General features: G+C 37.7%; 1 pseudogene; it reads right to left on the minus strand.

Moving 5' to 3' along the window:
• Nucleotides 1-2,962: 2,962 nt before the first annotated feature.
• Nucleotides 2,963-3,684, minus strand: LOC149206783 (putative sugar phosphate/phosphate translocator At3g17430 pseudogene; annotated as a pseudogene).
• Nucleotides 3,685-9,121: the final 5,437 nt, after the last annotated feature.

Genomic DNA, 9,121 nt, shown 5'->3' on the forward strand with positions numbered 1-9,121 from the left:
GGTTTTCAATAGAGTAGATTGGTAGCATCCAGATCTAGTTAGAGTTAGGAGATACAATGGGGGCGGCAAATATTTTAAATTTACCATCGTCGACGAAGAATATTTTAGCAGTTGAATTCATGGAGGAAAAGGGGCAGAAGGTGCGCTTTCATGATGGACAAGCACTTGTCAAGTTGAGGGATTCTAGTTCGAGCACAAGCTATCTAGTGTGATCATTAGTGCATGATAGTGACAACTTGTGTGAGTTGTGGCATAGGAGGATGAAACATTTGCATCATAGGGCTCTACCTATTTTACAAGAGATTATTACTAGTCTTCTATATTTCAACATGAAGCATCAGGCTGTTTTCAAAGGGTGTTCTTTGGGTAAGTATGCCAAGAAATCCTTCCTAAGAAGGGATTCTAGGTCCAAAGGGTTATTAGATCTAGTGGATCTAGATGTGTGTGATCCTTGAGTGGTTAAAACTATTATGTGACCTTTATAGATGATTTTTCCAGGAGGATGTGGATCTACTTCTTGAAGACCAAGGATGAGGTCTTTAATAGGTTTTAGGAGTTCAAATATGTTACAGAGAATCATGTAGGGAGGAAGGTCAGTGTCCTTAATTTAGATAATAGGGATGAGTATACCTCTAATGGGTTTAAGGACTTCTACAAATAGATAGGTATAAAGAAGAAGTTGATATTTTCTTACAACCAATGACAAAATGGGGTTGTTGACAGGAAAAATAAGGTTATTTTCAAGGCTACCAAGGCCATTATTCATAATCAAGATATTCCTAGGGCATAAGAATGTAACATGATATTCTACTTTTAGAACAAGAGTCCTCACAAAGTCTTGGTGGACAAGACCCTTGAGAAGGTGTTGACAAGAGTGAAACCAAAGGTGTGGCATTTTTGCATCTTAAGGTGTTCAATGTATATACGTGTACCATCTGAGAAGAGGACCAAGTTGGATCCCTTAGTATTAAAGGGAACTTTTCTAGGGTACAATGAGGCTTCCAAGGCATATAAGGTGCACATCTCATCGTAGGGAAGACGGTGGTGACTAAGGATGTAAGGTTTAGGGAACATAAGGCCTTGAGGAAGTCACATGATTCAATACCAATGGTGGTTGTTTCTTGGGAGTGAGAGCTTCCAAAGGTTAAAGAGAGGCCAACAACACAAGTAGTAGGTACTCAACCATTAGATCTAGAAGAGGAGTAGGACACACCTTCTACTTATGTTACAATGAATCTAAGATGGCCAGAGAAGAATCTTAGGGATTCTTAGGAGCATGTGGAGGCTCCTAGGAGGTTTTTTAGAGAGAGAAAACTATTGAGATAGTTTCCTAGTTACATGGCACTCATGAGTGAAATCATTGAATTTGAGCCTAGTAGTTATGAGGAGGCAACATATTAGTAGGTTTGTAGAGATACCATGGTTATGGATTATGCCTTCTATCATGAAGAATGATGTGTGGGACATATTTATGATGCTAGAAGGAAAATTGGTGGTTAGTTCTAGGGGGATCTACAAGATCAAACATGTTGCAGATGACAACATTATAAAGTACAAGGCTAAGTTCAAATGAGAGGGTTCTCCCAAAGGAGGGAGTGGACTATGAGGAGACATTTTCTCTAGTCGCCAGGTACACTTCTATCAGGGCCATGATATTTTTATTTCGCTAGAGATGGGGTGGAGGATACATTAGATGGATGTGAAGATATGCTTCTTCAATGGGGTTATTTAGGAGGAAGTGTACATCAAGAAACCATGGGGATTTGAGGTGCATGGGATATAATCTCATGTATGCAGGTTGAAGAAGGCACTGAATGGTATTAAACACACACCTAGAGCACAATACTTGAGGATTGATGGTTATCTACTAGGTATGGACTTCATAAAGAGTGAGGTGGATCCCAACTTGCACTACACACTTGTTGGAGATATCCAATCATTTTAATGTTGTAAGTAAATGACCTCTTTCCTACATAGTCAAAGAAACTCGTAGAGATGTTGATCTGGATCTTAGGGGCTAAGATACGAGAGCCATGAATTCAAATAGAGGAGGAAATTGAACATACATATCTGCCCTGAAAACATTCTTAAAAAAACATTGAACACAAAATACATAGTAATTACCTAACAACAATATGAAAAGTAGATAATTCTGTATTAAATAGGGAAATCCTTTATACTACATTGTAGTGGATGAATATGTCCTTTTATGAGGTGAAGCCCATTCTTTATAGTATTTTTCAGTGCCTTCTTGAGTTACAATACCATGGGTAAATATTTATGGGTGGATGAAACTTTATATTTTAATCAATCCCCCCCAATTAGGAAGCAATGGTCCCCATTGCATGAAGTTCTCTCCTAATACACTTTTGTTGAATATGAGCCATGAAGAGAAGGGTTTTGTGTGGTTGAACCATAACCATGATGAATGGAAGTCCAAGGATATAATTATATTGTAATGCTTGTGGGCCAATTATGATACTGACATTGTACATCCTAGCAAATGGACTTCGATGGCAAGGGTGTTGTGTAGTTGATGCATAATTGTGGGCTTGTGGGTGACCCATAACCATGATGAATGAAGGTACAAGGATAGAGATACCCTATAATTCTTGTGGGCGAAATGTGATATTGATAGTGTATGGCCTAACAAATGGACTTCGAGACAGTTTGCTTGTTGGTATGCCAAGGTATGGTAGAAATCTGGTGGCCTATCTTTGTAAATTTTCACTGTCTAATGAGATGTTGTAAATAGTTCCTCCAAGTACTCAAGTTTCACATTTTTTGTTCCCATTGTTGTGATTTGATGGGAGAATGATTCAAATGAATGCATAATGCTAGTGACTTTTGAGCCTGAAACCCCACAAGCACCATGTACCTTCCGCATAGAATTTCCATTGACATCATAAACATCTCATGACATCTTGTCAAACTTCCAATCCTTAATTGATGATTTTGTCTTTTATGTAGCAGCATCAATGGGAAATTGATTCATTGGGAACGCATCCTTTACTTTCAAGTAGTTATACATTACCACACCCCAAAGAGAAATAACATATCCAATGATGTTGAGGCCTACAATTGTCAACTTCAGGAATACTACTATTGAAAGAGAAATTAATATCCAATCCTTTAGAACACCAACTAGTATAATAGTGACTACTTTAGTTATACCAATTATGAGAAAAATGGAGAAGTGTAGTGCTAATTCACAAAGAGTGTTTGAGAAAAAAATCCAAAAATCGAACTGCAACTATTGAACCTCCATTTCTAGTTTCTGCAACAAATACCAAGGGACAAAAAGAAATAGGAAACTGCAAGGATCTATGTAATACAAACAGGTGATTTGATTTAAGCTCTACCCCTTTTTTGAAGGAGGAATTGAGTTAATACCAATTGAAGAGATTCAACAAATATGCATGTAACTTGGTAAATTGTTCCAACTATGTTGAAATGAAAAACAACTCCAATACTAACTACTAGCAAGTTGAGGAATAAATCACATCCCAAATTGTTAGAACCAAATATAACAATCATCAAGAAAGTTGCAATTTGAATCTAGGCTTTTAGCATTTGAAAGAAGGCCACTGAAATATGAAGATATGCAATATTTCCAAACCAGAGACTTGATGCAAAGAAAACGATTATTGGAACAACACAAGTTGTATATATTTCAAATGTCATCTTGACAACAATAACACACCCATCATCAAGAACAACTTTGTTAATAGTCCTAAAGTTCCCATTCCCCAATATCCCAGCTAATGTTTTCAATGGATCCTCCAACTCAAACTGCTTTTTCCTATCAAAGAACACAAGCTTACTCCTCTCCATCTCTGGCATATGGAATCCACTAGAGTAATCCGTCTTCTCATAGGTCGATTTTCCATCAACCTTGTCCTCCTCGACATATTTTTTTCCAGTAGTACACTATAAAAACAAGTGTTATCAAAATTAGAAAGGAAGAATGCCGAAACATAATGGAAATGATGACCCCCCCGTGTTGAGATTCACGATTTTGGATCTTGTTTCCATGGGAGAACTCGATCCTAGGTCAGAGTTGGGATTCGATAACACCACCACAACCATTGGTGTTGGAATGGTATAGGCCAAAAAAATACTTCATTGACATAGCACAACATTACTAGCAAAGGCCGACACTAGGAACTTCTCCAGAAGTTGGCATGGAACTTCACCAAAAATTTCATTATTGGAAAAATTTAAGTCATGTAAGAAGCTGAGATATAGATGACCCTAACAAAATTTTATTCTCTAGGAATAGAGTTACGATCTACAAGAGGTTTTATATCCCTAGTGGAATTGATCTCCATATATTATTATCATAAGTGTTGAGCCGTGTGAGGCACTTGAGTCGAGCGAGCTCACCAGGAATGAAACTTGAGAAGTCGTTGGAAGCCAAGTAGAAAAATTTGAGATTGAATTAATTTTACAATGGATCCAAGCTAGCGTTAAAACGATTTCCCTGAAGATCAAGAACTTGAAGTCGGTTCCTCCTCTGAAATTAGAGGTGTCTCACAATTTCTGAAAGTTGGGAGAACAAGAATATCTGGGTTTTAGATTCACCATGTAAAGAAATTTGAACCAAAATTTTGAACTTCATTTAAGGAAATCCCAATCCGTATCTTCTCTAGGAAACTCACAACATAAGTGAAGGAATCAATTGGAAGAACCCTCAATTAATTCATTAGGCTCCATTCTAAGATGATTGATTTTTTTTAAAAACATCTCGGTAACCATACCTATCAAAATCTTGATGAAGCTCCTTAAGGAATTGATCAAAAGAGTGGATGGAAGTAGATGGTAAGGTATGGCACCATCGATTGGCATGACCTTCGAGAATGAGGAAGAAAAGCACACAAGAAAAATATTCATAAACAATTTCATAATATTCACAAAACTTAAGAAAATCATAGATGTGCTCGGCTATGGATGTTCCATCCTCGCCATCAAAATTTGATTAAGACAAGTCATAAAGAGGCTCATCAGGGATTAAAAGTTGACAAATGGATAAATTAGAGAAACACCTCGGGAGTATGATTTGAGGATTAGCCATTACATATAAGTTATTCAACATAGACTCAAAGGGCACACCTTGTCATCTGGCCCTCCTTCTAATGCCATAATGTTGATGGTCTTGGATACTACCAACATACAAGGGGTCTCCCCGAGGTGAAGTCCTAATTAGACCTCACACCATTTGGATTAGGAGCTCCATCTGGAGTATTGGCCCAACCAACACAAAGGTTTGTCTTAGTTTCAATGAATAACATAAGAGATTACATATATAAACCTTGAATAAGAAAGTAAGCTAACACTGTGAAACACTTATTGCAATGTGTAAAAGGAGATCTTCATGAGGGGAAACAAAATCAAGCCTCTAGAAATAAGTAATAGTACTAACCTTAGAGAGACACATGAACAAAGAGAGATTCGTTAGTTATACAGTTAAGTAGTTCACATAGACATAGAGATCATTAAACCACATACAACACACCTTCAACAAGATAAGTACTGAGGCCACCAAAATAGTTCGATGTCCTTAATACATATGAATGAAACATATATAGCAAACATCCAAAGAATAATCCTAAAAAATTCATAATACATGCATGAAAATGTCTTGGCTCATCGAGCCTCAATTATAAGGTGAAAGATCCAAGTACATTGTTACAATAGCGAGACATAGTTCCAATAGTGGAACATTAAGTGACTTCTTGCTTCTCCAAAGACTAGTTTTCTCTCCTATGCCAAGTAGAGAAGCCTAGACTAGCTCTCTAAAGCTTAAGCCTCCAAAATCCCCCTCCTTGAGTTATGAGGTTCCTTTTATAATAATAGGAATGACCTTTCATATCTTCATGACTCTTGGATGATCCTAATTACTCTTGGACATCCCTTATGTCCTTTGACTTCTGAACAACTCTTGGACTTATAAATGACCTTTTGACTTCTCTACATGACTTTTGGACTTCTCGTAAAGACATTTTGTCCATATATGGCTAAGTGACTTTTCATATTCCACATATGACTCTTGGACTTCCAAAGATTACATTTTTTCCTTTTCTTTAAATATAAATCATTACATTCCACATGATGATGTGGCATGAATCATGGACACATATTGACTATTATGATGACACTCGTATAAATTACAGGTTGATAATGATGACATGAACTTCATGATGAGGTGGCAATGCCAAGTTGTCTTCCTTGTTGCTTCATCTTGAATTCTTGATGATAGATATGATATATGATTTATCTTCATGAAAGACACACTTTTTTGCTCATATCCACCCTCAAAAAGTTCTTTGATCATATCAAAATCTTCTGAGTCATACAATGTCTTATTTCCATCTCGGTCCATGATTTGCTCCATGATAAATCTCTTAGTGCTTATTTTTTGCAGGTGTTTCTTCATGATTTCTCCTTACTATGTACTCTTGCATATCACCTTTTCATGCTTGGAAGGTACTTCTGCCAATGCAAATAATTCATGACGGGGAAAGATCAATCTTAGAAACATCTATTCTATCTCCTAGCTCATGGAGTGATCTACTTATGATAGGCCTATGGGAGAGTTAGAAGAAGAAGGCTTGATTAAGAGGGCACAATAAAGCTCGTCAATGGCTTAGGAGGGATCCAATGTTAATTTAAACTATTCCATGCACTATGAGGAAGAGCTCTCCTTGGTCCAGTGCAGTGGGGGAAGTCGAAAGGAAAAGGTTGAAAGGTTCATGCTTAGGGGTTGCACCATGCACTCTAAAGAAAGAGAGGGAAGCCTAAAAGAAACATTTGACTAGTCAAGGGTGAGGGGAGGCATCCTTCAGCCTTCCCTGCTATGCCATGCACTCGAAGTAAAGGTTAAAGGAAAGATTAGGGCTCATAAGAGTATTGTGAAGGAGGGAAGGAGGGAAGGTGAAAGGTTCGACCTTGAGGAATGCGCTATGCGTTCAAAGGAAATGGAAACTTTAAGGAGGGCGTAGTTTGAATGGTCAAAGATGGGGAGGAGGCTTCCTTTAGCCTTACCTACTACACCATGCGATATAGAGGAAGATGTTAATCCAAACTTGGGAACAAAGCACATTGGGGAAGGGGGAAGGCTAAGGCTTCAACCTTCAGGAGTGTGCCATGCACTTAAAAGATAAGGAAGCTTGAGATAAAGAACAATTTTATTCAACAAGGGGTCATTGTTTCTTTTTAATGCACTTTTCATCCTAGGCTAGCATATTTTGACCCAACAGTTTTTGCTTGATCATTTGTAGTGCACTTTTCATTGAGGGAGGCCATAGGGATGAAGCCTCTTAGCCTAGGAGATAAGAGGATCTTTACATTGCATGTTATGAAACCAGCTCAAGAAAAAGATAGAAAAGATAGATCAACACCTTAAAATTCAGCCTCTTCGAGGGGGCACCCTCCTTTACATTACATAAATGAACAATTCTTGGATGATTCAAATGAAAAAACCTCCTTTCTATATATAGGAGTCTAAGGAGTCACAATATAACCCAGCCGACCTAACAATACTAATATAAAGCCACAAAAATAACAATAGAGGGATTCTATGGGGCATAGTAATAACAATATGGCGACAATAGGGGCACAACAATATTAATAAGGGGTACAACTACAATAGTAATGGGGTAATCACTAGTATTATAGGGACCCAACATGCCCCTCTCCTTCAAAAAAGTGTTTTCCTCAACGCTTGAGTAGTTCTGGATGCTTCTGTATAAAATTCTCATCCTCCCATGTGGAATCTTCAGCAGATAAGTTCTTCCACTTGATAAGATACTCTGAAATTGATCGATTTCGTAGCTATTGAGTTCTTGTTTCTGTGACTGCTTCTGGTTCCAATATAATTTTTCCTTCCTTGTCAAGTTCTGGCAATATTGTTTGAACTGGGAGCTTATTGCCTATAACCTTCTTTAAACATGAAAAATGGAAAACTGGGTGCAATCGAGAAGCTGCAGGAAGCTCCAACTTGTATGCCATAGTACCAATCTTTTGCAACACCTTGTACGGACCATAATACTTTGGTGATAATTTATTATCGTTCTTAGCTTGCTTGAGGGACATTTGCTTATATGGTTGTAGCCGTAGGAATACCCAATCACCTACATCAAAACTTCTTTCGCTACGATGTTGATTTGCCTGTTGTTTCATTCTATTCTATGCCAACACAAGGTTATCCTTTAAGAATTGGAGGACTTGTTGTTGATGTTCGATGTGATGTTCCACTGCTTGAACCTTAGAATTTTCTCTTAAATATGATGTGATGGATGGTGGCTGATACCCATAAAGTGCCATAAGTGGGGTCATTTTTCTTGCTGTATGGAAGGAAGTGTTATACCACCATTCAGCCAGAGGCAACCATTTGACCCATTGTGTCTGTTTATCAGATACAAAGCAATGAAGATATCCTTCCAAACATTTGTTTACTATCTCAGTTTGCCCATCAGATTGAGGATGATCAGATGAGCTAAGAGCTAACTGAGTACCAAGATAAGAAAATAATTCTGTCCAAAAATTTCCTGTGAAAATGGGATCTCTGTCACTTACAATAATCTTTGGGTTTCCATGTAGCTTTTGAATTGTTTCCATAAATGCAGTAGAAACTGTACTGGCTTTAAATGGATGTGATAATGCACAAAAGTGTGCATACTTGGTAAGCCTGTCAACTACCACCATGATGACACTCTTTCCCTCAGACTTGGGTAAACCTGTGATAAAATCCATTGAAACCTCCTCCCAAAGTTGGCTTGGAATGGATAAAGGTTATAATAGACCCGGTGTCTTAATTGTTTCAACTTTATTTTGTTGGCAAATCAAACATTCTGCCACAAACTTTTGAATATCTGATTTAAGGCCATCCCAAAAAAATTCCTTCTTAACCCTGTGGTAAGTTTTTAAAAATCCCGAGTGCCCTCTTAAGGGAGAAGTGTGCAATTCCATAAGAATCTTTTGTTTTAGCTGGGAATTCTTACAGAGGTATAAGCGATCTTTGTACCATAACGAATCATTTTTCCAGCTAAATGTATCCGACGTACTGGAATCTTGTTGTAACTTTTGAATAAGTGCCCACACTTCTTTGTCATTCTTCCAT

This window comes from Pinus tabuliformis, chromosome 1_2, assembly GCF_031772625.1.
Source record: "Pinus tabuliformis cultivar Carrire ecotype Pingquan chromosome 1_2, CPIR1, whole genome shotgun sequence".
In the NCBI taxonomy this organism is placed as follows: Eukaryota; Viridiplantae; Streptophyta; class Pinopsida; order Pinales; family Pinaceae; genus Pinus; species Pinus tabuliformis.